The sequence below is a fragment of the Triturus cristatus genome, chromosome 9 (assembly GCF_964204655.1).
Source record: "Triturus cristatus chromosome 9, aTriCri1.1, whole genome shotgun sequence".
Classification (NCBI taxonomy): Eukaryota; Metazoa; Chordata; class Amphibia; order Caudata; family Salamandridae; genus Triturus; species Triturus cristatus.
In genome coordinates this window covers 760,922,645-760,950,182 of record NC_140592.1, presented here as the reverse complement: position 1 = coordinate 760,950,182, position 27,538 = coordinate 760,922,645, and the positions used below count along the sequence as shown (strand labels likewise).

General features: G+C 47.5%; 1 protein-coding gene across 1 annotated transcript in view; it reads left to right on the top strand.

The window, feature by feature from the left end:
- CCDC175 (coiled-coil domain containing 175) overlaps positions 1-27,538 on the top strand; it is a 269,138-nt gene that overhangs the window by 214,470 nt on the left and 27,130 nt on the right. The gene's annotated exons all lie outside the window — the stretch shown is intronic.

Sequence of the window (27,538 nt, the reverse complement as noted above, 5' to 3'; positions counted from 1 at the left end):
GCTAACTTAATCTCATAATTCCCATATTTGAAAGGAATGATAGCAGGCTCTTGTCTGATCCATATCGCTAATGGTTCAATGTACATATTAAATAAAAGTGGAGACAGGGGACATCCCTGTCTAGTTCCGCGTAATATATTGACCCAATCGGTTAGCTCCCCATTTACCAACACCTTCGCTCTTGGTGAATGATACAGAAGTTGAAAAGTCTTTATTAGATTAGGAGCGAATCCGAATCTCTTTATAACTTCCCACAGATATGGCCAGTGAACCTGGTCAAAAGCCTTTGCAGGAAGATTATAGGTTTCCGCTAGATCTATTACTCCCAACATTTGGAAGGTTAGCTCATTAAGTTGCCTTCCAGGAATAAAACCTTTCTGATCTTTGTGTATTATGCCCTTAATAATCTTCGCAATTCTGGTGGCCAAAATCCCCGCAAACACCTTATAATCCGTGTTTAACAAAGATATGGCCCTAAATGAGTCAGCCAAAAGGGGATCCTTATTAGGTTTCACTATCAATGTTACTGTTGCCTCAGCCCAACTTGAAGGAGGATCTTCCCCATCTCTTAGTATTAGAATTAAAAGTTCCGTAAGTTCTAATACCGCCTCATCCAAAAGGGTAAGATAGACCTCAGTGGGAAGACCCTCTGGCCCTGCAGCTTTCCCTCTGGCCATTTTCCTAAACTGCTGTCGAATCTCCTCTTCTGTTATATCAACTGATAGAGTCGCCTTCTCATCTTCACTCAAATTTGGGAGTTCGATTTCCTTAAAAAAAACCTTCAATATCCCTCCCAGGGGAAATATCTTCCTAATATAATTTACACATGTGTCTAGAGACCTCCCATCCAATTTTAACATTAGTGTCCAGTATATCTCCTGTCATATGATCTACTCTATCAGTCTTTGCTTTCCATGCCAGCAAAGCACCACTTTTCTTGCCACAGGTAAAATGCTGTAGTCTACTAACCTTCCATTTATCTGTTAATGTCTTATCCAGGGCTCCTTGATAATCTGATTGCAACAGTTCTAATTGTTTCGTAAGAGAAGCCACTTTACTGGGGCTCTCAAGGGAAGCCTTTTGTACCTCTTGCTCCTTATTCTTAATGGTTTCCAAAAGCCTTTCTTCTTGGCGCCTCATATTATGTTTTTTACACACCATAATACCCGTACCTATAGATCTTAAAAAGGCCTTAAAAGAATCCCATATAATTTGAGGTTTAGCTGACCCCCTATTGACTTCTAAAAATATCACAGCCTTTTCTTTCATTTTATGAATTACCTCCTCATCCAACAAAATTGTCCTATCCAAAGTACACCCAGTGGTTATACCTCTCCTAGTGGGAGTTTTTAGTGATAGGAGGACAGCCGAATGATCTGAAAGTATAGCAGGTATATGCTTTTATCATTTCAACCCCAGATACCAGCTCAAGATTAAATAAAAAATAGTCCATCCGGGAATGATGACCATACTTTTTGCTAAAAAAAGTGAAATCTCTCTTATCCCTCATCTTATGTCTCCAAATATCAGTTAAATTAAGCTCTCTAATCATATTTTTAAGTACTGCCATGGTTTTTGGTGGCGTAACATATTTAGCTTTGGAGGTTCTATCCAGACTTTTATTTAACACTAAATTAAAGTCCCCTCCAATCACCACTGGGGTATTAGATAGCATTAAGCAATATTCCAATCTCATTAGTGCATCAGGGTTGTCCTCATTAGGCCCGTAATAACTAACAACAATTACAGATGTTCCTTGTACTTTTATTTTAGCTACGGCCCACCTCCAAGAAGAATCTGTCTATTGACTTTCTACTATATTACCCGCATTATTTCTTACATGAATAGCCACCCCCCTCGTGTTACTACTTTGGTCAGAACAGATGTTATCTTGCACCCAGGACCATTTTTTAAGGGTGTTTACACACTCATGTTTTATTAAGTGCGTCTCTTGCAATAATATAACATTAGCCTCAGATCTCTTCAAAAATTCCATTACTCGAGCTAACTTCTTTGCAGACCTCAAACCATTTACATTCCTGGGTACAAAGTGCACTAAATTCTTCATCATCTGTCTATCCTAGAACCCTACCAGTTTCTTCTAAATCCATCTTGTATTGTTCAATCCTTTGTGTATGCTCACAAATCCATAGATCAGCATAAACTAATATGGACCACCAATCAATTAACAGAAAGAGGACAATATTTTTTATTATTCTCCCAAATGCTCCCGAACACCCGTGATCCACCCACCAACCCCCCTGGGGAACCCCCCCCCCCCCCCTATCTCTAAGGCAAAAAGGCCTTCGAGGCCTCGCCGTGCAGTAGAAAGACGAATCAGTAAAAAAGAGAGTATAAAGAAGGGAAATAAAATAATATCTTGTGCATTGTATGTTCTATACAATTGTATTGTGTCGTACTATTTAACTATGTGGACTCTCTATACATCTATATATACATATTCTATTCCTATTTTGGGTCTCCCATCTGTTTTAACAATCGTCATCCTCCATAGGGTCTCTAATAAGGTGCATTTTATTATGCTAAATACCAAGAAATCCTAGGGTCTAATCATATATCACTAGTATATATGAAATATAAATACTCCTTAATTAAGAATGTATTTAAACCAACAACAAAATTGTGCTCATAAGATCATCTAGGGGCAGATCCCTTTCAAGGACGTAATCCCTCACTCACCAAAGGTGACATGCTTCATCATAGGGACTCTCCTCCCAAAGGAAACACCTAGTTCCTTTGAGGGCTACAACCCCCTCACTGTGAGGGAGGAGCTCAGGGATGTTTTAAAGGAGTATGTAGGGTATCCTAAACCCACCTGTGATGAGTCTAACATGTGAGTGAGGTCGCAGCGCAAAATAATCTACAGTGTGAAAAATAACGTGCACGAGTGAGTAAATGCTAAAACTGGCTAGTAGGCATAGAACAACAATTTTAATCAGAGTATACCTATTGTCAAGATTAAAAAAGCACTGCACCAGCGGTATAAATTAAACCGCTATGGTGTGATGATAATTGGTCGACATGTTTCAGCCATAATGATCCATAATCGAATCAGGCTTTCATCAGGACCTAAACGAATAATGCTGCTGCTCTCAAAAAGTGAATAACACAAGAATAAACCTCAACATCAAAGGATATTGGACCAAGATACAATCTTTGGTCTATCAGTAATAAGGTATCACCGTACCCGCTATCGCTGGGTGTAAAGCCTCACCTCTACCTGGCAACCGCTCAGGAAGGGAGCACCGCTCTATCCGTCGGTACTGCTTGGCAGGAAGAGCCTGCTGCCAGAAATTTAATTTGGACTTGGGCGCCCCGGGAACGTAGCTCAATAATTTTGGAACCAAGCTCCCACTGTCTCTGGGAGGTCCTTTTACCCATGTCCGAGCGAATTTGATAAGTAACATCCCCATATTTTAGCTCTCGTTCCTTTAATGCTCGCCCCAGCACCAACTCCTTAATAGAAAAGGTTAAGAAATTTACTAAATTTCTCCTTGGGGCCTTTTTTCCTGGATGAAGTCTGTAGGGGTCTCTGTGAACCCTTTGAAGTTTTTTACCCCAGTCAATGTCGCTCCTATCCTTAAACAGATCTCCCAGAAGTTTACATAGAAACTCTTTAATATCCGAGCCTTCTGCATTTTCGTAAACCCCCAAGATTCGGACATTGTTTCGTCTAGCATGGAGTTCCAATCTTTCCAAATCCTCTTGTGAGGTCTTATTCTCTTCTCTAAGAGTCATGATTTCCTTAGTGTTTCCTGCAATGGCCTCGCCCAACACCTTCACATCCTCCTCCAATGCAGTTGTGCGCAAGGCAATCCCGTCAACCTTTTGCTCAAGAATCTCACATTTTCCCTGTATAACCTTCTGATTCTGTTCGGAGGTTTCAAACCTAGACAGAATGTCCTGTCTTAAACTCAGTAAGAGATCTGTCACCTGAGTTGTCAAGGGGGATCTATCCTGAACACAATAATCCTCCTTGCCCCTTCTTCATTAATTCCTAGGACCCCCTCCCTACTAGGAACCCCATCTTGCCCAAGCTGCGGTGAAAGCATAGGCGTAGGCATAGGCATAGGCATAGATATAGGTGAAGGCGTAGGCGTAGAAGAGGTTGGTATAGAGGTATTCAGAGCTCCTCAAGTACTAGATATATTTTCTTCCGAGCTCTCTACTTATATTCCAATAAGAGGAGAAAAACGATTCTCCATCCTCAATGGCTCACTCAAATCTTTCTGTCCTGCCTGTAAAGCTGAGGCGTCTATTCCCTTCCCTATGTCTTTGAGAGACTTCTCGGTCCTAGCTGAGCCAGCCACTTGCTCCGTGATTTTAAAGTACGACCTGAGAGAAGGTGGCGGTTTAGACAATAACGCTGTTGCTTCTTTTTTACACTTTCTAACTCTACCCCCTTTAGGAGGTTTCTTTACCGGAGTTATAGCTTGCGGTGTATTAACTTGCTTCCCGATAGGACTCTTCTTTTCTGGGACAGAGCGCAAAAGGTATCTACTCCTTCCAGTTAACAAAGGCTGTGTACCCTTACGCGCCTCTTCAAAGGCTCCAAATTTCCCAGGACCTCTAAAGGTGTTTGAAGCCTGCCCCCGGACTTGTTCTGTGTCAGGCCCCTCAGTACCTTTTAATCCCTCTGCTCTCCCAGTGCTGCAATCATTGAGAGGTAAGTTTTGCGGTGCAGGATCCTTCTCCATCCACTCCTGGATTGCAGTGGGATCTGAAATTGTAAGGCTGTGCCGAGATTGGCACTATGTAAGGCTGCCCGGGGCGGGGGGGGGGGGGTTGTGCAGCGGCCCCCCCCAAGAGGGCGGCCGCCTTAGTGCCACAGGAAGGCACAGGGGTGGGAGGTCTAGTCCCTCGGTACACCAGGGAAGACCCCAGCAGATGGCTGCTTCCGGCGGGGGTGGGGAGGAGACGGGGGTATTTATACTGTCTCCGCCCCCTCCTCGCCCTCTTGTCCTCTCGTTCGCCTTGTGGGTCGTCGGGATCCTTAGGTCTGGTCGGGCTCGCGCGACGTTGGCATCGGTGAGTGCAGCGTGGACCCCCCCGTCCCTGGAGCTCCCACTGGGTACAGGGGCAGCGGGGGGGGGAGGGTGGTGAGCTCGTGGTTGCAGGACGTGCCGGGATGCGGGCGCTCCCCACCTGTGTAGGCGAGTACCCCTCGGGGGCCAGGGCCGCGCTGGGCCGGTTTAGGTGTCCCCGTGCTGTCCCTGGTGCTCGCGGCACTTTGATGGCACACCTGGGGTCCGGGGCGCAGCTGCGATGCGGTGCGTGGTGCCTCGTGCGTGGCATGTCTGACCCCGGAAGCGGGAGTAGTTGCCCGGGAGCTGATCCTCTCGTGTGGCGCGGGGTAGAGCTCGACTGCCCCCAATCCGCCGCCCCCCCCTCCCGTAAGGAGCGGCACTGTGGTGCCGGGATCTGGTTGCAGCGTTCGCGGCTTCTGCAGCCACCGTTTATGTTAGGCCTAATGTGGCGTCCCCATCCATTCCGCACTGTAAGTTTGGAGCAAGGTGGCGCCTACCTGCAACCTCGTGCATCGTAACGGGGGCGCTTGGGGGGCGCCGTGTTTGGAAGTTTATTATGCTTTTGAAGCACCTGATGCTGCGTTTCTTTCCGCGGCAGTTTCCAGGCCTCACATAAATGTGAAGACAACTTGTGTGATTATTACCTTCCGGGAGAGAGATCAGCACTTTGTACAGTTGAGGTTTTGACTTCGCTGAAGTTAGTAGAGAGTTCCGCCGGGCGAGCTGCGCCGAGGGGTATGCCTCCCTCACTCGATGGGGTTCTCGGTCCTGCTTCCGGACCCGCGGGTGGCCTTGGTGGGAGGGATTCGAGGTGTTCCGGCCAGCGGGTTGGCCGCGAGTGGAGACATTGGCTGCCTGGTCATGTTTTTTCATTTGGGCCCTGTATGCCACTTTCTCACGGAGGTAGTGTGTCTAGCCACGCGCCGGCCTGCTTGTTGTTCGCCCCGCAATGGTACGTTTACTGCCGGTGGGATCGTGTTTCGGTGTTTGCGCCTGTGGTGCCATCGGGGCCGGCGCTGGCGGTGCCTTCCCACAGGTCTGGCGGCGTTGCCCATCGCTGGGATGCCGGCACGTCCTCTCCCAAAGGCGCTGTTGACTGCCCCCGAATGCGCGCCCGCTTGGTGGGGCAGCGGAGGAGGCTTGTGGTATGCCTCCTTTCTGTGTCTATTGTGTGGCGCTATTGTTGGTTTCCTTGAGCCCTTGCAAATTATTGTGTTGAGTGTGCGTGTGAATCGGTGTATAGGAGGTGTTGCCTGGGCCGGAGGACTCGAAGTGTGGGAGTCTCGTGTCGTCCCTACTGGTGGGCAGTATAGTTTAGGGTTGCTTGGTGTGGTAATGCACAAGCTCGGAGTCAATTTCTTGCCAAGTTAACCCTTTTTGCAACATTAATCAATGTTCTAATGGTGTATGCTTTGCGGTGTGTATGCAGTCTAGGATGAACGTTATAGCTCACTGTTGAATATTAGGACTTTAAGTTACAAATGGGAAGTAACAAAGGGATGCCTCTTGTAGGGAACAGTGACCTACTGACCTATTTACACCAGGCGCACTCTGTAGTCTGCTTGGGACACGTTCTTTGCAGCAGGCAAATTAAACAGTAGCTTGTTTAGTGGGCGAGGGCGGCGTAAGGCTAGAGCAGCCGACCTTTCAATCTGAGATGACATGTTTGAGCCCGACGTTCGTTTATTCAAAGGAATATATCCTGGGTAATGTAACTGGTGCCCATGTAAAGCGCTCGGCGTTTGCACTATATATAAGCCTGAAACATGAACTCCCTTGTAATTGCATCCTCAGTGAAGTATATCTGAGGCAGTGTCAGGCTGTAGTATTCAGACTAAATAGACCGATGGAAAGTGTCAGCAGGGGCCCGCTTATAACTCCTCAAATGACACAAGCTTCTATTTATAGTACCCTCCTTCAATTTCTAATGTGATTACCCCTCATCGACCATTGGAGGGGGACGATGTTACGCTTCGGCTCAGGGGAATCTGCAAGGTGTTGCTCCTTGGGCCCTTTGCGCTTGCTGAGGATTGTGATTAGGCGTTAGTCAGGCAACCTCGCACGCAGCCGGCTTCTCTGGAATTTGCACGTTCATGGTTCATCTTGAAAGTTAAGCAGGGTCAGGCCTGGTTAGTACTTGGATGGGAGGCCCAAAGGGGAACACCAGGATGCTGCAGCCTTCGCAACGAGTTTAGGGCCTTTTTGCGGGCAAATTAGTTTCTTAAGGCAGGCAGCGCTATGTTGCTGGGGGGTCACCCCTAAAATTGCGACTCTGGCAATGTTGCTATTTTGGAAACAGATTTTATATGTATTATACTAGTACTTGTCTATTTGGCGGCAATGCGTGTTGATCAGAGTGGGTGTTACACCTGGCAAAGGTGCTTGTTTGTTTTCAGTCCTTTGGCCTTTCTTTTCAGTATGCAGATGCTTCCATCTCCGGCGCACTCTTTTCCTCTCGCTGGATTTGATGGTGCTGTCACTCTTGCACAGGGAAGTTCGTGGCAGGGGGCACAAAGGAGCAAATGAATATGTTGCCTAATCCGGCATTTTCACGTAGTATGATTTGCGTGTTTGGAAAATGCTCTGCGAGATTCTCGGGCCTGTTTTTGCGCGAAGGGTGGTGCACTTTGCTGTGGAGGTGCTTGCTCCACGCCCTCTACTGAGAAGGCCATCTCCAGGCCGCTCTGTGTGAGTTAAAGCCTCTCAGTGGAGGCCCAGCCATTGGTGCACCTTGTCCCTCAAGGATGCACGGAAGCCGCTTATTGTGGCCATGGTTCACTTATTGTTAAAGTGCGGTGAAGTTTTGTTAGGTGTCACATTTTGTTGACCTTTTGTGCAGTGTGTGACTCATAGAGTCTACATATATATTGTTAAACTTGATGGGTTTCACTCTTATCCGAGGACAATCTTCAGCTCTCCCACACTATTAGAGATCTGGGAAAGCCGCGTGGGAACGCATCGGTGTCCCCAGCACGCAAGCGCTCGGAGAGGTGTGCAGGCCCTGGCCGTGGACGCCATCCTCTTCTGGCCGGGAGGAGGCCAGTGTCATGACAGGCATCTCTTTGACATGTCTTCCTAGTTCCTGCCGTACATATTGAGTCTGTGGCCAAAACCAGCCTGTACACGCAGGATGCAGGGTGTATGTGTGCAGCAGCACCCCCAAAATAGCCATGCTGGAGTTCCTTAAGGGGTAATGTGTAAACTGCATCCATCAGGGGGTAGGTGTCCTCCGCCACAGCAGAATACCTCGTGGGCGCGAGTCGGTCAATGGCATAGGGTGAGGGGCCCGTTTTGGTTGTGTCCGTCAATGGCTCTTGACCAGGAAGGAGGTGTGATTTCCCGGTTATTGCCTGCGTTGGGCCAGGCAGGTTGACCTATTGTGTGAGTTCTTGTTGGCCAAGTGCAACATCTCTCAGTGTCCACTGCTTTACCAGCCTTTTGTGTAAGTCGTTCAACGCCACCGGCCCAACATCGTATTCTGGTGGTTATGCATTGCAGATGTCCTTAACGTATTTGGTATCTCGGTAAATGTTGTAAATAGACCTGGGGAAGCAATGATCTGCCTAACTTTGCCTGGGCTCACCAGTAATGACTACGGCTCTCACTGTTGGTAATGCACATCCTTCATCGGGATGGGCTCGGGGCCCGTAGGTATCCCATGTGCCTTTTGATTCAAATAATATTTACACTAAAAGGGCTTGGGAGTGTAAAACTTTAGTAAGTTTGGCTAGTAGTGTTGGTGACCCGGCCTTACCATGCCTGAACGGAGGTATTTTTCAAGAGGATATGCCTTTTAGCCACAATGATGACTCATTTATCCTATGCACCAAAGAGGCATAGTCTAGCCAGTACTGATGATGAGAGATGGGAGGTTGATTGGTAGTATTCCTGCCGCAGCGGGGGACTGGGCTTGGTTTTGGGGGGGCCTGGTTGCAATGCTTTGTTTCATTGGCAAATTAGGCCGAGTGGACTTGGAACACCTATTAAAGGCGCGGTGTGTTGGTGGCCGGTCTGTATGCCACAGCCAGTGCCGGAGAATGCTGGGTAGCCCTGCAGACCAGTTTTACTCTGGAAAACACTTGTAGCTGCGCAGGGCTCCCTCGGTTCTGTCGAGGTCTTTTATATTAGCCGAGCACTCCTGGGACACTTCACCACTATGGTCGGGAGCAGGGGGAGGTGTCTCTTTGCACCCAGCACCTAGGCTAAGCAAAGAGTTACGCCTAGTGTTGAGTGAGTGTTAATGTTACCTGGTCGTTCATTGGGGCTCCTGAGGGTAGGATGACCTAGCGGCAAGGAACAGCTAGGGTGGTTTAAGTGTGTTTCAGAGATCTTAAATAAAAAAAAATTAAAAAACTAAAAAGAAAAAAAAGAAAAAGGATGCACACACAGTAGTGGGCAAAGATCACACACGCCACAGGTGCCGAGGCCTGTTCTGATGCCTGCCGTTGGGCTCCCAGGTTACTTCTGAAGAGCTAGGCCTTCAGATGCTGAAAGGATGTCCGTTGTTATTTACTCGATTGTTAAACGATTGGTTATTTCCTGGGTCATCCGCAGGTGTAGAGCGTTAGGCGCTTGTTGTCTTTCCATCGGGTCGGTTTGATGCGGGATGGTGGTTTTTGGGCACAGCCACGTGGTGGGTCTTTCTGTGTCTGACTGGGGTTAGCCTTCCGTTAATCTCCCTGTGTGTCGCACACGGTTGTAGGACGGGGGGGCTCTAGCCCTGTGCTGATTGAGTTGCTACTACTGTTATTAGTATTAAACACATCAGGTACTCGTTTGCACCCAACAATAGGTACTCTAGGACGCATGTCCTCCATTACACACATCTTCAGACAGGACTGCCCCTCCTCCCCCCCCCCCCCCCTCCAATCCTTGGAGCAGTAGGGGTCCAAATACTTGTGGGGTTGGCAGGCTTGGACAGAGGTTGGTGGCGAGCTCCCTCATCATTCGGTAGGAGGATTTCGTAGAGTCTTGGGGCAGGTCATTGGCCGCTTCCTCTCGCGGTGTTTGTTCTTCTAGGTGTGGTCGGGTCAAGTGACGGAGGAGAGCTATCATCGCGTGGTATACCTGGGCATGAAGGAACGCCAGGCAAGATTGTAGCGTAGGCAGATAGTGGTACTTATCGGGGACTGGATGTTGGTCTCAATGGCATGCCGCCATGCTAGGGGACCATGTACCTAGGTCACGTACATCAGGCAGTGACAGGTGAACTGGGACCATGTGTACTAGAATATACAGGAGTGGTTCCCACCACGGTTGGTCAGATGGGAAGCTGTCATCTTGATTCTCACTGGATACCCTTACTCCATCACGCCTATTGTAAGGTGATGATGCCTGTTGACGCTGTTAGACCTGCTATTAGTTAGTAGGCTCACTTTTGTGCCTGGGCACGGTTTGTCTCGCATCAGGGCCAGTTTGGGGTTACTGCCGAATTGTTTGCTCTAGGGCTGAAGCGGGCGCTTCTAGAACAGGGCAAGATTGATTAAGCCAGGCAGCATGACAAATGTCTTTTCGGCACTGGCAGAATGGTGCCGGCTGCGAAGTAGTGCCATTGCAGAACACAGATTTGTCAACTTCTGCTAGGAAATGATTAGCAGCAGGAAGGTATTGAACCATGGTGAGCAACTGGTTTTGGGTTCGTGCTCAACAGGAGCAAGGGAATTACATTCTGTTCCATCAGGGTACGGGTACCGCCTATAGCACCAGAAACTGTAAAGCTGCCATTTTCGCCCTGGGCTGGGGTGTCAATGTCATCCAACTTTGCAGCCAGATTCTGAGCAGGCAAAGGCATTCTTGCGATGGTGCAACTGGCACTCAGCAGTACAGTTAGATGTGTGTCATCATACCCCGATATAACGTCAGTGATGAAACGTGGGTTGTGGCTACACACGACCAGGCACTCTAGGGCAGCTGGGGCGGGAGTGTGCCAGTGCCAAGAGGGTGCGGGTTGCCTGGGTAGGGCTGGTGGCTTGGAGGGAGCACTACTCGGATCGCCACAAGAGCACATTTTTTGCATTCATAGAAGGCTGAATTGATACTTTTATGGCATGGTGCCAGTTGCTTTAGTTATGCGCATGTTTCTTGGCAGTGTCAGAAACCTTCAGAACGCAATGCTGGTGGTTAGCCTGTTGTCATGCTGTTCAGAGGTATTTTAGCTCAGGCATGGCCAAGCATGGGTTATAGGCCGGTGGTCTGCCCTGGGATTCGTGTTAACAGGCAGGTGAAGCAGCAGAACTTGGAGGGGCTTGGGTTCGACCTCTGGATACTAGGGCGGAGCCTGGTTGCTCAATTAGTAGCCCGTCCTTGAGTTCGACGAAACAGGTACCTTTGATGCGAGTATCGGTACCGGGTAACTTCTCCCGCCCTCCAGCACTGCTGGCAGCCATGCAGGTTGTGGAAGTGGCCTTCCAACAGGGGCTTATGGTCCATATGATTAAAGGAAACACCGGGGTAACACTTTTGGGCTACAAATTAGCAGGAGAACAATTGGCTTTCCCAGTAGTCAAATTAGAGAAGTATTTTACACGTTCTCCTCTGTGGTCACTCTGTCCTGTCTCTCCCTGGTATACTAGCAGAATTTTGGGAGGGCAAGGCTTCACATTTGGTGGTGACTGATGGAATACGATGGGCGTACTCCAACGGAGTGAAAGAGGAAGTAAGGCGGGCTTGTCAACTCTTACCTCCTCCCGCATTGGCACTGCCAGGCAGGAGTGTCTTGTCAAAGGGATTGTTCTTTAGCCATGCAAAGGCAACTTTGGACCATCGCCTATTTTAGGTTTAAGGTCATTTCAGTCAAAAATCCACGGGGGAGTTTAGAAAGGATGGGGGAACCTGTCCTGATGGTGCACGCTGGCCGCTGGTCCGGTTGGGCGTAGACTTGTTTGGCTGGACCTGGGAGAAGCCCGGTAGCAGTAGGCTCTAGATATATAGGCCTACCGGGAGCCATGCGCAGTTGCGCAGAGCAAAGAGGTCTTGGCTTCATCAGGCATGGTCTTATACACGCCAAGTCCACAGGGTGCCTGGAGGGCGATGGGGTGCACCTCTCTAGTTTAGGCTTGGACCGTTTTCTACTGGACCTAGGGGAAGCTTTGGCTGCAGCAGGTTGTAAGTAAACAGGTCTACCTTGGTGGGGGGCCCTGGTAGTGACGGTGGCCACTCCCAAGGCTGTGGAGGAGTTACAGGGCGATCCAGGGTCTGCACATACCAAGGGGTACATCATGCAGCAGCACCGCGGGGTGCTAAGCCAGGATACCCAGGGATGTTTAGCGTTGTCCCCTGGAAGAACGACGGCGCCCCCCCGTTAGCCGACAGGCGGTTGTGGGTCTGAGCAACCGGGGGCTGCCATGTATGCTCCGCCCACCCCTCACGGGGGGGCATGTGAAGCAAGTGGACTGGGGGTCCACGGATGGGAGGGGTGGCCCCTCCCAATAGTTGGTATACACCATTTGGCGTTGCCATGGTGACTCTAGGCTTATCAGACGGGCAGGCGGCATAGGGGCTGGCCTGCCCTGGGATCGCCCGTAAGATAACCCACCATGTTTGCATATTGGTTATGCTAATAAACCTGCAGCAATATTTCTCCACTTACAATACAGTGTCGAGTGGTTTATTTATGTACTTATGTGTTTTGTGACAACTGTTGCCGATAATGGCACTATGTAAGGCTGCCCGGGGGGGGGGGTTGCGCAGCGGCCCCCCCCTAAGAGGGCGGCCGCCTTAGTGCCACAGGAAGGAACAGGGGTGGGAGGTCTAGTCCCTGGGTACACCAGGGGAGACCCCAGCAGATGGCTGCTTCCGGCGGGGGTGGGGAGGAGACGGGGGTATTTATACTGTCTCCGCCCCCTCCTCGCCCTCTTGTCCTCTCGTTCGCCTTGCCCGCCCCTCCGCTTACCCAGCGTCCGGAGGTACAAAGGGGGGGGGTTAGGTCTTCTAACAATGTTACTTTGTGTTGCAGGAGGAGTTACAGGGCGATCCAGGGTCTGCACATACCAAGGGGTACATCATGCAGCAGCACCGCGGGGTGCTAAGCCAGGTTACCCAGGGATGTTTAGCGTTGTCCCCTGGAAGAACGACGGCGCCCCCCCCCCCCGTTAGCCGACAGGCGGTTGTGGGTCTGAGCAACCGGGGGCGGCCATGTATGTTCCGCCCACCCCTCACGGGGGGGGGGGGGCGTGTGAAGCAAGTGGACTGGGGGTCCACGGATGGGAGGGGTGGCCCCTCCCAATAGTTGGTATACACCATTTGGCGTTGCCATGGTGACTCTAGGCTTATCAGACGGGCAGGCGGCATAGGGGCTGGCCTGCCCTGGGATCACCCGTAAGATAACCCACCATGTTTGCATATTGGTTATGCTAATAAACCTGCAGCAATATTTCTCCACTTACAATACAGTGTCGTGTGGTTTATTTATGTACTTATGTGTTTTGTGACAACTGTTGCCGATATTGGCACTAATGCTCATACAGTTTTATAATGGGGGCTGAGGCTCCCAAAGCACCCCAAAAAGTCCCTCTTGGAACCCCGTTTATCCAGCTCTTCTCAACCCCTTGTATTCACCATTTGCGCACCCCAAGGGGCTCACAAACAAGGAGAACACGAGCCTTCCTCTCCGCCCCTCTGTAGATGCAGTGTAACCTTATTATCGCCTGCCGAGCGGTCTTCGCAAAAACGGCCGCCCGGACCCAGCTTCCTTGGGGGGCGAAGTCGTGTCCTGCCGGGATCAAACCAGCGCCGGGGCCCATATGGAAAAAAAGAACCGTAAATACAAAACTGCAATTTAGTCACTGATAACGTTCAAAAAGGAAGTACCCATCACTCGCGCCACCTTGCCTTACTTCATTACAGCAAAATCATCAAAATCAGCACGATTCACTTTCCTCCCGACCGGCGTTAGCCAGCCACCATGTTCCCCATCCACGTGACTTGAGCCGGAAGCTCTAATAGGAAAGTCCTTCCTTCTATTTCTTTAACTTCTGTTCTGTGATGTCTTTCTATGTGAGAGTTTACAAGGAAATATATTTTCTTCTTTCTCACCTGACTAATATTGCACACTCTGACTATCTGCTAGTGACATGCAGTAGCTCCCTGTGGTATTCAGTGTGCCATGTTTGATGGATGCTCGACTTTGTTAATTTTTGAAGTAGGGCCTGCATGGCTTGATAAATCAAGAGTAACGCAGCACAGCACAAATCCCTTTGCTGCGTTACTCTTCCCCAGGGAGGCATTCCGTGGGTGGAGTATGGGTGTTCCCACGCATTCACACATGGATTTTGCTGCATTCCCAGATTTACCATTACTGGTAGACTTGGGAATGCATCAAAATGCTAGGCCTCCCTGGGTGAGGTGCAACAAGGGGAAATATGTTTATTTCTCGTTGTTTTCTCCGCTTTCTCCGCATTCTGCAGCACACATAGAAAGAAGAAAATGCCGCTGAAGATTGATTTGTGCAGAAAGGTGTCCCTTCCTACACAAAAACCCACCCTGCCACTCAGGCAACCTTGCACCATGGCGCAAGGGTGCCTGCATTGGTGCTAGGTGGCACATTGTGCGCCAGCACAAGAAAAGGACAGGAATGCGCCATAGAATATTAAACACAGCGCATTCCTGCCCTTTCACGCAGCGCAGCAAGGTGACTTTCTGCGTTGGCCTGCGTGACAGCTCGATAAATGTGCCCCTTAGTTTTTACTGCTTCTGGTAGCCAATCACCATCATGAGAATCACAGAGCTATTAAAGCGTTGCAGAACATCCAGTTACACTTTCTAGAATGTTACTGCTTTCATCATTGATGGCGAGAAGAGGACTTATCGCTGATGCTTGCTGTGATCTTCAGGTCACTGTTCAGTTCAGTTCAAATATCTTTATTCGAATGTAAACATTACATTCATAAAAGTACATTTAAAAAACATACAGACATAACATATTCCATTGATATAAGATTAAAGAAAACCATCCATTTCATCTATGAGACGCAAAATAGTGTGCGAGAGTATTGTAGAACCAAATTATCACATAAAATGCAACAAGTTAAAAATATAAATAGTTATACAAAGTTAAAAAGGGATAAAAGTACAACGATAGTAGCAGCATAATTAACCTTCCATACTTTTCCTGAAAATAATAGCTAGTTTCAAAAAGCTACATACAAACAAAGTACAGTCACAATTCAGGAGTTGGAGGTAATAAAGTGCTGGTTTGATCTGAGTAAATTGTAGATCTTTTAAACAAGGCTTTAAATACAACTTCCGAGGTACTAAATAATAAGGACAAACGAATAAGAAGTGTGCCAAATCTTGCGGAGACTTCCCGTCGCAGCCGCAAGCAGGTAACACTTGACCTCGGTGGGCTCCTCTTGGTGTTGCCAACAGGAGATGAAATAAGTCAAAACGGAACCTTGTCAGGAGATAGCGTTCATACCCAGACATAGGCCAGGATAGATATGGTTCCATTTGAGGACCTGTTTTAAGTAGGGCGTGTTTCCTTACACTGTCTTTCATCAGCTCGCCCTCCTCCCGGGCAAGATACCTAGTAGACATGAATGTCTTTTTCACAAAAATTACATCAGCTTTGGTTATAGAATTTGGGGATGAGAACAAATCCGGCCGTCCCATTTCAGTGAGGCGGTCGTTAATGTACCTCAGCCACGGAACCTTGAACCTACCTTCCCAGTTTAGAGCTTCTTCTAATATAGCATGAGTGAGAGGTATATCATCGTTTAGCCAGGAGTTCAGCCAACATAATAGGGGATTTGCTGCTATTCTGTCACTCAGGAATGGTACACCTAATTCCTCGTGTATCGAAAAATTTCCGGTGCCCCTTGGCAGCCTCAATACCTTCTTTAAGAAGTTATTTTCTACAACCTCCAGGGCTCGTGTCTGGCAGTAGCCCCATATCTCACTGCCATAGCAGGCGATGGCAACACTTTTGGCTTGATATAGTTTGAGCAAGGCGGCCACCGGGCTATTGCCCATTTTTCTTGCAAAGCCAAGTATTGCTGCATTGACACGTATTACTTCGCCCTTCTTTTTAGCAACAGCTGGGCCCCACTCTAGTTGGTCGTCGAGGAGGACCCCGAGGTATGAGAAGGTTTTGGAATTTGGAATTCTTTCCCCATTTGTATAAAAAGAATTAGGTTTACGCGACCCCTGGCCTATTTTCATAGTATAGGACTTTGAGTTATTGATACTTAAGCCTCTAAACTCCATAAATTCAAAAAAAGAATTCAGAAGTTTTTGAAGACCAATTGCGGTCCTTGAAATAAGGACAGCGTCGTCCGCGTAGAGTAAGACTGGGACACCTTTTCTGCCTACATAGGGGTAGTCTGCACCTATTCTCAACAAACAGTCCTCCAACTCATTTATGTACAAATTGAAGAGAAATGGTGCTAGAATACATCCTTGACGGACGCCCCTATTTATTCTGAAGTCCCCTGTCACCTTCAGGTCTTGGGAGTAACGGACGTTGGCTCTTGTATCTGAGTGCAAATCGATCAGGACATGAACTAAGTTCTGATCAATGCCCATTTTTAACATAATGTCCCATAATTTGCCTCTGTCCACACAGTCAAATGCGGACGATAGGTCCATGAAAGCCATGTGTATGGTTCCCTGGCGGGCTAGAGTGTATTTGCTTACAATTAAATACAGGTTCAGACACTGGGTTACTGTTGAGTGGCCAGGTCTGAAGCCGTATTGTATTGAAGATAGAATATTTTTCTCGTTTGCCCATGTTGTAAGTCTGTTCAAAATCACACCCCCTACCACTTTTGCTACAGAGTTAATTAAGGATATTGGCCTGTAGCATAACGGGCTACCACGATCACCCTTTTTGAACACAGGGACGATAGTTGATTGTCCCCAGGATTTTGGGCACCCAGAAATTGCAGCTGCATTTATTACATTCGTAAGGATAGGAGCCCATAGCCCGATACAAGATTTAAAAAGATCCGGAGGAAGGCCATCCGGACCTGGTGCCTTATTACTAGTTAAGCCTTGGATTGCCTTTTCTACTTCGTTGACTGAGAAACAAGGAGGATTCTCCATTGGGATTAAGAAGTCGTAATCTGAAAGTTGATCATGGCTTTTAAAAATTGCACTGAAATGGGACACCCAATCTGCCTCTGGGATGTTTGTGCCTATTGCAGTATCACTTGGGTTGTCAAACAGAGGTTTGTTGACAATCTCCCAAAATTTGCTGCTATTTCCCAGGACAGTTGGGTCAAGCAGGGACTCCCAGATATTGGCCTTAATTTCCTTTTTCCGCTTATCTAATGTTTTTTTATAAATAAAGCGGAGGATCTTGATTTCGCCTAGATCTCTAGGTTTGATTTTTAACGCCTTTCTTAAGTCTCTGCTTGCCACGGAGCATGCGTGATCAAACCATTTAGGGTAACTATCAACTTGCCCATTCACTGGAACTAATAACATAGAGCTTACTGTTAACGCTACACCTTCAAAAGTGGCTAAAATTTGCTTTGGGTACATAGAAGTTGAGACACAGGTCGCTAATTCCTCACCACATAACTTGTTAATATCATTGTAGAGATTTTCTTGATTTACCCTATGCCATTTCAAGCGACGTTTACCATTTGTACATTGTAAAATGCCCCTATCTTTACATTGTTTACGTAATTCAAATATACCCCCATTCAAGTTAATAGAAATGGGGTTGTGATCACTATAAATATTCATGTGAATAGTAAAGCAGGAGGTCTGATTAACAAGGTCAACAGATAATAATATGTGATCAATAAAAGACCCGTAACGAGACCCTTTAAACGTCGGGACATTGAAAATTTTGGATTCTGGGACCAAGGACATGGCTACAAACAAGTTATTTTCATTAAGTAGATCATTAAGAAAAGAGCCACGTCTAGTATGATCAAAGTGAAAACCATCCATGCTGTTACACCCAAGGGATCCCATTGGGGTATCTCGAGGGTTACCGCATGGATGTACGTTGAAGTCACCTACAATCATTACTTTACAAGGTAATATGCCTGATCCTTCTTTCAACATTTCATTCAACAACAATATGTTACAATCCCCTTGACTAGATGTGGCGTTATAAAAATTGACTAAAGTCAAAGCATTTTTGCCTCTCTTCAGTACAAGCACTTGAAAGTTGCTATTTACATATTGGTGATTAGTTATATCACAAGAAAGGGCCAAGTTTATAAAAATGGCCAGGCCCCCTTTTGCTCTGCCGCTAATTGAGGGGGATGCTGGCCTAAGGAAGCTTTGATACCCTTCAATGAAGGCAATGTTTTCTTCCAGCCATGTTTCTTGGAGACATATAATCGCATATTTTTTGACAAATGCCAGCCAGGCAGGGTCACATATCTTGTCTGCCAAGCCTGCAATGTTCCAAGAAACCAAACTCATTTTACAAGCATCATCATTCTCTATGTTCATGGGAGCCTCGGTACTAATAAATTCTAATAACTGGTTTGGTTGTTCATCAACAGTAACTCCCGAGATTTCTACTGTAGAGGGTTTTAGTTCTACGTTAGATAGGTGAACATTGAGTGCTTCAGGCTGATGATGCAGTATATTAGAATGCTCACGATCAAAGGATACGGACCTGGGTAATAAACGATCTGCGTCTGGTTCTACAAGATTATTGCTATCTAGTTCTTTGTTTGGATGAAAAATAATAACATCGTGGTTAAAATCGCTTAATGAGGAATCAGCAAGCGTAGGCATTGCTGCTGCAGCATACAGTCAATCAACCCCCTCCAGACCATTTTGCTCGTAAAAAACATCAAACCTATTTGAGGTTGGTACATTGTAATATGTGTTAGAAGGTATTGATTGAAAATGATTTTGATAGCAGTATGGGCCATCTGGGGTCTCCCGTCTTTCATAATAAGCAACTGGATGGTTAACATTTCTGGGCCCCCCGAATATATCACTTCTATGCTGTCTGTGAGTTCCTGTATAATAAGAATACTTCATCGGTATTTCTCCGTTAAAATGTGAATTGTAGATGACATACTTTTCTTCTTCCTCAATGATAGGGTGTATAGACAACTTATTAATGCCGTGATCATTTGAGGGATAAAAATAACTTAAGTCTTTAGTACGGATCAAACTATTAATCGTGTCATCTTTCCAGCCAATAATGTGCTTTACTGCGCGATTATCAGCAAAAGTAACGAGAATGCAGTCCCCCTCGGTAGATTTAAATCTGTGGCCCACCCAGTCGACCCTCCTGACATTTAGAATTTTACCACTGATGTGTCTGGGGATCGGTCTATGGGTGGTTAACCAATGACTTACTTTATTTTTCAAGTCCCCATATCTCTCCGCCTTATCCTTTTCTAGTTGCGGGACACCTATCATTACTATAGTGTGTAGTTGGGATTCCGGAGGGAGATTAATATGAATGGGTTTTTTATTTTGTGGGGGCTGCATAGGATTTCGTGTTGATCGTATGTTTGTGGCTAGGGGTACCGTTGGTGGAGTCCTAATGGGCTTAGCTTGGTCGGCAGGTGATACTTGGGATAAATCTTCTGTGGCCCATTCGCTCTCGTCATTGTCAACTATGGAGCATGCCAGCATAGGAGATACACTCGGCAACACTATTGGTTCTTTTTGTGATCTTATGTGTTGTGATTGGTCGTTCTGAGCATTAACTCCCGCGGAATTAATAATTGCCGTATTGCAACTGACAGTTTCTGTATTGTCAGTCTGTGTAAAAGTAGGAGGAGGTTTAGGGTTAACAATCTGGTCATTATCTCGATATTTCTCGAGTTTTACTAAAATTAACTCTATATTAGTAATTTTCTCATTTATAGGCTGAAGAAGAAGTCTAACCAGCCGTTCTAAATCTTTCAAATGAGATGTATCAGTTAAACTCACCCTTTCAGTCTGAGTTGTCTCATCCATGTGAGGTTTTTTAGTTTTTGGCAGATTTTCTTTGGCTATTGGTAAATCTTGCTTGGCAGGTGTTATAATCATGTTAGATGTACTCGTTATTGGTTTAGCCAATCTGAAGTTAAGCCATACATCTTTAGCTGAGGGCTTATGGTTACCTAGAGGTTTATAGATCTTCCTCACAATAGATTTGGTTTTTTTTCTCCCAATGCGCCCTTTCTTCTTTTTGGGGGAAGGAGACTTATCTGTTGCTGTTATACTAGTCAGGGGGGAACTTTCAGCAAGTACTTCTCCTGGGGAGTTTATTAACATATTTCCTGGTTGTACTAGGCACGGACTAGCCCCACCATTGGTAATAGGTGAGGGACTTCTTTCATTACTATTTAGAGTGATTAGACCTGAAGGTGTTTCATTTCTACAACCTTTACCACTCGGTAACCCCGAGAAAGATTGCAGCAAGAGTGAGTCATCCACGTTTATGGTTGACTCCACAGTGTTGTTGTGCTCAGTGGTGTGCATTGAGAGATTTGGAAAACACATATTCGGGGTCATGGAGAGGCGTCTCTCCGTATTTTGGATCGCATCAGCTACTACACTGATCGTTTTCTGCAGCATGAGGTCAATAGCTGTTAAAGATGGCAAGGGTGTAGATGGGGCGGGATTTTTTCTAGTGGATGATCTTGTAGCCACAGGGGTCTTTCTGGCTTTCGTCATTTTTTACGAACTATCCCACACTATTACAACACAGCTAGATATAACACTTAACCTGTACACAAATCCGTACGAGCTAACGTATGGCACACGGATAGGATACAGAAATCACCTCAAAGCTTTGACCTGGGCGGCAAGATGAATGCAATGGGGGTGGCCCGTCCCGTCTCCCTCGGTCCCCTGAGGGCCACAGAGGGCCCGCCCTTTGCCCGGGCTTAGCCCGCGCGCGGTCCCGCGATGCGGGGGGCAGAGTTATTTTTAAAGCGCCAGCGGGCGCGAGATGCAGAGTGTCCGCCTCCGGAAGTTGGTGCAAGGGAGCCTGGGCACCGTAGTTCAATGTAGCCTCCACACAGCGGTCGCCGCCAAACTCAAAGCGACAGCGGGAGGAGAAGAACGGCAGTTAGGGAATCACCAGCTCCATAGAAAGCGCCACAGGTAGGGATATTGACACCAGCTGCATTGCCAGAAGTGCCGAGCGTAAGAACCCGCTCAGCCGGGGGCAGAGTTATTTTTAAAGCGCCAGCGGGCGCGAGATGCAGAGTGTCCGCCTCCGGAAGTTGGTGCAAGGGAGCCTGGGCACCGTAGTTCAATGTAGCCTCCACACAGCGGTCGCCGCCAAACTCAAAGCGACAGCGGGAGGAGAAGAACGGCAGTTAGGGAATCACCAGCTCCATAGAAAGCGCCACAGGTAGGGATATTGACACCAGCTGCATTGCCAGAAGTGCCGAGCGTAAGAACCCGCTCAGCCGGGGGCAGAGTTATTTTTAAAGCGCCAGCGGGCGCGAGATGCAGAGTGTCCGCCTCCGGAAGTTGGTGCAAGGGAGCCTGGGCACCGTAGTTCAATGTAGCCTCCACACAGCGGTCGCCGCCAAACTCAAAGCGACAGCGGGAGGAGAAGAACGGCAGTTAGGAAATCACCAGCTCCATAGAAAGCGCCACAGGTAGGGATATTGACACCAGCTGCATTGCCAGAAGTGCCGAGCGTAAGAACAACCAGCTTTCGAGAGCGATGCATTTACTGTGATCATATTGGGTAATAGTCACACTTGTAGTGCAGAGCTGTTAGAAACGGCAAAAGTAATGTATGAAGCGCTATTTAGAGAACATGTTATTATTGTCAACTCCCTAATGAAACAAATCCTTACCTGGCCCTTGCGTGCATTTGTCTAGCCAAGGCCGAAGCCTAAGATATTAATGTGCCAGCCATGCAGTCCTCCATTGACTCCAGAAACTTCAATTTTTTGACTGTTCGGAGTTTAAAATCTATAATTTTCTGAAAATTATTCAAGATAAAAAAAAAATCCAACATTGACTTATGCAGACTACCTTCCATAGGATTTTCGATTAACGAGATTCAATCAGTAACTTAGAAATACTTCACCTCTGGAATAAGCAGATTCATTTTAACATTCTACATCTTTCATCTTTTCAGCTACGGCAAATATGTCTAAGATACACTTCTAATCTCTCCTTTACTTCCTGCTCAGATATTTGAATGGCATATTATTGTAGGGCCTCAATAGATACATTTCTGAAGTCTTTCCCAAAGACAGGTGATGAATTAATACCAATTCTTCTTCCCTTTGTGGGTTAGTGGGCCGTGCTTCACCCTCAGGGTCTGTCATTGAGGTGTTATTTACCTTTACTGTTATTTTTACATTACTCCCCTGTCACATACTTATTTTATCCCCCCTCTGAAAAATATTAGGAAGTTTCATATTTGGAGGCATAATTCCCTTCCTGTGTTGTATTTTGTTTGTGTAGCAGGACGTTACAACTGTATGAGTAACATCTGATTAACTTATGCTCCATTTTATTCTTTCCTGGCACATTGATAACCCCCTCCATTCCCGGTTACTCTCCCAAACAGCCTTTGGTGGTCAAATCGGTGGCAGGTGGTTTATCTGGGCCATTGATTTTCCCCATTGATAGGCTTTGTTGTTTACACGTACCCTTGCTTTGAACTTGTGGTATTGTTGATTAGAAGGAGCGGCGTGCATTTAACTAACTTTCACAAGAGGATAGTGTAGTAAGCTGGCTCTGTATATACTATACCAAAGTGAATTATAGTGTGCACAGAGTCCAGTGGAACCCCAAAGGTAGGCAGAGGTAAAGTTAGATAGCACCTCACGCTCTATTTGTGGTAGTGTGGTCTAGCAGTAAGGCAGTATCAGAGGACAGTGTTAAGCATTTGTTGTACCCACTCAATCAGCACATGAATTCACACACTCAAAGACTGAACTTCAGACCAATGTTTTTTGTATGAAAATATTCTTTTAGTTATTTTATTTTCTAGAACCAAGCAAGCCTGGCACAGGTAAGCAATAAATACTTTACAGTAGTAATGCAGTTTGTAAACAGTTTGAATTGAAATTGTATATGCACTTTGTTTTGACTCACAGTATGGTTTCAGAGAAATGCAATACTTTGTAAATACAGTACATGGACTTGAATGGGCTTTTCAGTAAAATTACAGGTAAGTTACTTTTGAGATTACTTTTCTTACTCGGAGTAGTATACCTGGATACTACTCTGGGACATTTCCTGTAAACAGGTAAGTAAAATCGTTTTTGTTAGTGCAATTTGAAAGAATTCCTTAAGGTTTTCAAACTCCACACTTGGAAACTTTTCCAAGAAAAACAGTCAATGTTATCCTATGGAGGAAAATAGTGTTATCGATTTTGTGGTAAGTATTTGGTAGTGGGAGTTGAGGTTCTGGGGGTAGACTTAGGGGCCCCCCAGGGTGAAGGATGCACTCTAGTTACACCCTCAGCGGCACTAAGGCGGCGGGGTGCAGAGTGCTGAGGTCCAATGTTATCCAATGGGGAATAGGGGCCTCCGGTTGGTGGCTGCTGACCAGCAGGCCACTTGGTTGTGGGAGCAAAGCTCCTGGACTTTAGCTCAGGGCAAATGGGGAAACAAAGTAGCATCAAAGGTGCGCCCTCAGCAGCACTAGAGCGGCCGGGTGCAGGGTGCTGTTTCGACGTTGAGCATCCTGTTGTTTTCAATGGGGAACCTCCGGTTTGCAAAGGCACGGCAGGCTTGGGGACGAAGGTCTTCTGGGTGTGACCACCACTTCGAGAGGTATGTTGGGAAGTAAGGGGATGGTTAGGCACCGTCAGTTTGGGCACCCAAGGCCGTGGGGCGTCGGGTGCAAGGGTGCCTTTTGGGGTCGGATCTTCTTACCAGCTCTTGGTCGCGGTTGGGGGGACCTTCTGGATTTAGACTGCAGGGTCATCGGCTGGAGGCTTGAGGCAGGTCAGGAGTCACCGGATCTCAGGTCAGGATCACTGGGGTGACCTCCTCGTGTTTACCCACTCGAGCTCGGGCCGTGGACGGCGGGTGCATAGTGGGGCAGATTCGTGGTGGCCAGCCGGAGCCAGAGGTTGCAGATGCACAAAGCCGGTTTTTCACGGATGGCAAACAAAGTCTTTGGGGTTGAAGGCAGGCAGGTCCTCCGGGGTTTTCGAGGTTGCTGGCTGCAGGACACACTGGGATTTCGCAGGTGCATGTTCAAGGTGGAGACAGGCCGGTAAGACTGGGGCCAAGTCAGTGGGCGTCTTTCTCTTGTTAGCTGCTGCACGGCTGTTCGATCCTTTTTAGGTCTCGCCTGACCCAGCGCATGCGCTGGTCTGGCGAGACTTATTGAGAGGGCTCCAAAAAGTGCTACCAGGCCAGCCTAGAGCTACAGTGCATGCGCACGGGCGCGCGCGCCGCACTTTAGCGCGATTACTTTCACTTTAGCGGCCGTAGGGCCGCTTTGATGTTTGAGCGTGATCGCGATCTCGATCACTTTCACTTTTGCGGCCGCACGGCCGCTTGGCATAACCAATAGGTCTCGCTTTTGGGACCTTATAATTATTTAGTTATGCACTTATAAGGTCCCAAAGGCGAGACCTATTGGCTATGCCAATGCTTTTTCTTCTTCTTGTAGTTTCTTCTTGTCTGAGGAAGCAAGGTTCAGAGGTGCACCTAAATACTAGATTTAGGGGCGTTACAGGTAGGTAAAAGGCAGGGACGAATAGGTCCCTTCCCTGGGGTGGGTACACCCCCTATTATGTCACCCACCAGTGGGAGGGGGGCATGAGCCTGTCCCTGGTTGGTTGAGTCCCCCCATCTGCAAGATGGCGGGGACGGGGAGTTGTGCTTCACCTCGCCTCCCTCAACTGAGAGGTGAAGTTGGCAGAGGTGGACATACCTCTTTTCCTCACTGGTTTTTCCTGCTGGTTCTCCTGCCCAAAGTGGGGGTCAGAACCAATGGGGACCAGTAGCTGAAAGCAGCAAGGGGCCTGGGGAAGCTTACAAAGGCGGCAAGCCTTTGAAGCTTCCCCTTCGTGAACCCTGCCCATCCTGGGGGAGGAGGCTTGGCACCTCGTCCCAGTTGTGCATTGTTTCAGGCCCCAGAGAGCAGCAGGCTCTCGACCCAGGGGTCCAGAAACATGTCTGGTGGTGGCAGCTGAAAGCAGCCACTCAGCTTGGATACTCGTGGTGGGTTAGTTTTCAGGGGGCATCTCTAAGATGCCCTCTGTGTGAATATTTCATTAAATCCCACACTGGCATCAGTGTGGGTTTAATGTACTGAGAACTTTGATACCAAACTTCTCAGTTTTCAGTGTAGCCATTATGGTGCTGTGGAGTTCGTAATGACAAACTCCCAGCACCATATACTCTTAATGGCAGCACTGCACTTACATTGTCTTAGAATGGACTTAGACACTGTGGGGTACAGGGCTCATGCACTTGTAACCTCGCCACTGGTGCAGTGCACCCAGCTAGAGGTGTGATTGATCAATGCCAGGGCAGTGGGTTGTAGGCATGGCACACAGAGATGTGTGCCATGTCGACTCTTCACTTTGTTCTGTACTAAAACACACAGCCTCCAAAGGCAGTGTGTGTGTAAGTGTACGGGACCTCTACGGGTGGCACAATAAGTGCTGAAGCCCTAAGAGGCCTTCTCTGATCACAGTGCCCTGGGTACCTGTGATACCATTTACCAGGGGCTGACCTGTGGCCAGAGATGCCAATTGGGTTTAGGCTTCAATGCAGTTTTAGGGAAAGAACATAGGCCCTGGGTACCTGATTAGCAGGAGCCCAGGGCACACTCAGTCAAAGCCAATCAGCAATTCAGCAAAAAGTGTGGGCAACCATGCAGAAATAGGGCACTTTCTAACAGATCGCGACTAAAGATTAATGTCTGAAGAACCCCCCTTTTTATCCAATTAGACTCTAAACATCCTTACTCAGCTTCTGCTACTTATGGTGGCCCAGTTCTTTTGACTATGTTGTTCCACCAAACCAAAGTGACCACTATGTTATACTGCAGAAATGTATAAATGCCTGTACATAAATAAATACATAAAATGAATGGTGAAGGCAGTGTAAGCAGTGGCCTTTTTTAGTATACATTGTTCAGTCCCTTAAGTTCAAGATTTGGATGCAACTGTCTCCTTCCCAATGCGTCATTCGCCAGAGCCACCCCCAGACTCTGGTCTGGTTCTTCACCACCTAATTATGCAGCGTAGTGCGGCACAATATGCGATAGTAATACTCATTAGAACATTGAAGACAATGGAGTGCTCCGTGCTTCTACGGGCCGGTAAAGGCCCGCAAAGCAACATCCCAATGTTGTTTTCACAAAGGCCTCTTGGAGCCTGAGGGGATTTAAATCCTCTCGGGCTCCGAGAGGCCTTTGTTTCATTTGTTAGAACATTCTGCCCTCTAGTGGCAGAATGTTCTAATAGCCTTATAGCCCTTCGTACCTGGGATATACCGGCTGTTAAAGTCCATCTCCCTTGTTAACCCTGGAGCGGGCCTTTAATAGCTGGTATAGCCCGCTACGGCAGGCTATAAGGCAATATTATTTTGTTATGATTACCCATATTAAGGGCCTTTTTATAACTTTGGTGGTGTGGCAGTTGGCCTTCACCCCTATGCCCCGCTGCCACTCCGCCAAAGTCATATTGAGACCGCCCGCCCGACCGCCCACTGGAATCCAGGTCGGGCGGTCCTGCGCCTGCTTTCCCATGGCGGTGCAGTGCTGAGGCTCATAACGCGAGCCTTAGCAAGGCACAGCAATGGGAACGCCATAAAGTCCATGCCCTGCAGGAACAGGGGGTGCATGCATACAGCGGGGCACATCATGTGCCCCCTAGCATGTATCCCCAGATGAAGAGGCAACAGGGGGCCCTGTAGGGCTCCGTTTGTTTCCTCACCAACACACTTTTCATGGCAGGCTCCACATCATGGTAACTGTGAGGAAACTACTAATATGCTTGGCAGTACCACAGCGCCACCAGCAGCATATTAGGGGCCTAAGACCACTGCAAAACCACCAGGGTTCAAGTATCCCTGGCAGCAGCAGTCCCATGGCAGTCCAACCACCCTACTCTTCATAGGATGGTTGGACCACCGGTGCAGTGATAGCCACACCACCACCGTGGGATTGGCGTTCCATGCCAAACTCATAATAAGGCCCTAACTCTGCTTGAGCAAAGTAAACCTCATTGGCATCAGTTTAGCACCCAAATACAGTAATAAGTAACTGAAAGATAACCAGTCAACTTTGCGAAGGGGCTTCCAGTGCACAGGAACACGTGTTGCCATGTTTTTAGAAACTTTTGATCTGTTTGAGTAGAAATAACTTTTTGGGGTGCATCTGTAGATTACAACGGAGATGATGGATTATGTGAAAAAAGCGCCAAATCCATAATGATGCTTAAAATCACAAAATCCCAATGGGCCTGACTATAAACCTGAGGAGACATAGAGAGGCTATTGCCACTAGGTTCCAGAGAAGCGGGACTAGGATTTTTTTTAAAACACTCCCAGGGGCATATATATTTCTGTTGCTGCTCTGTAGCATGCATTTTCACTCATACATTCCCCCACTCATCTTAAAGTAAGTA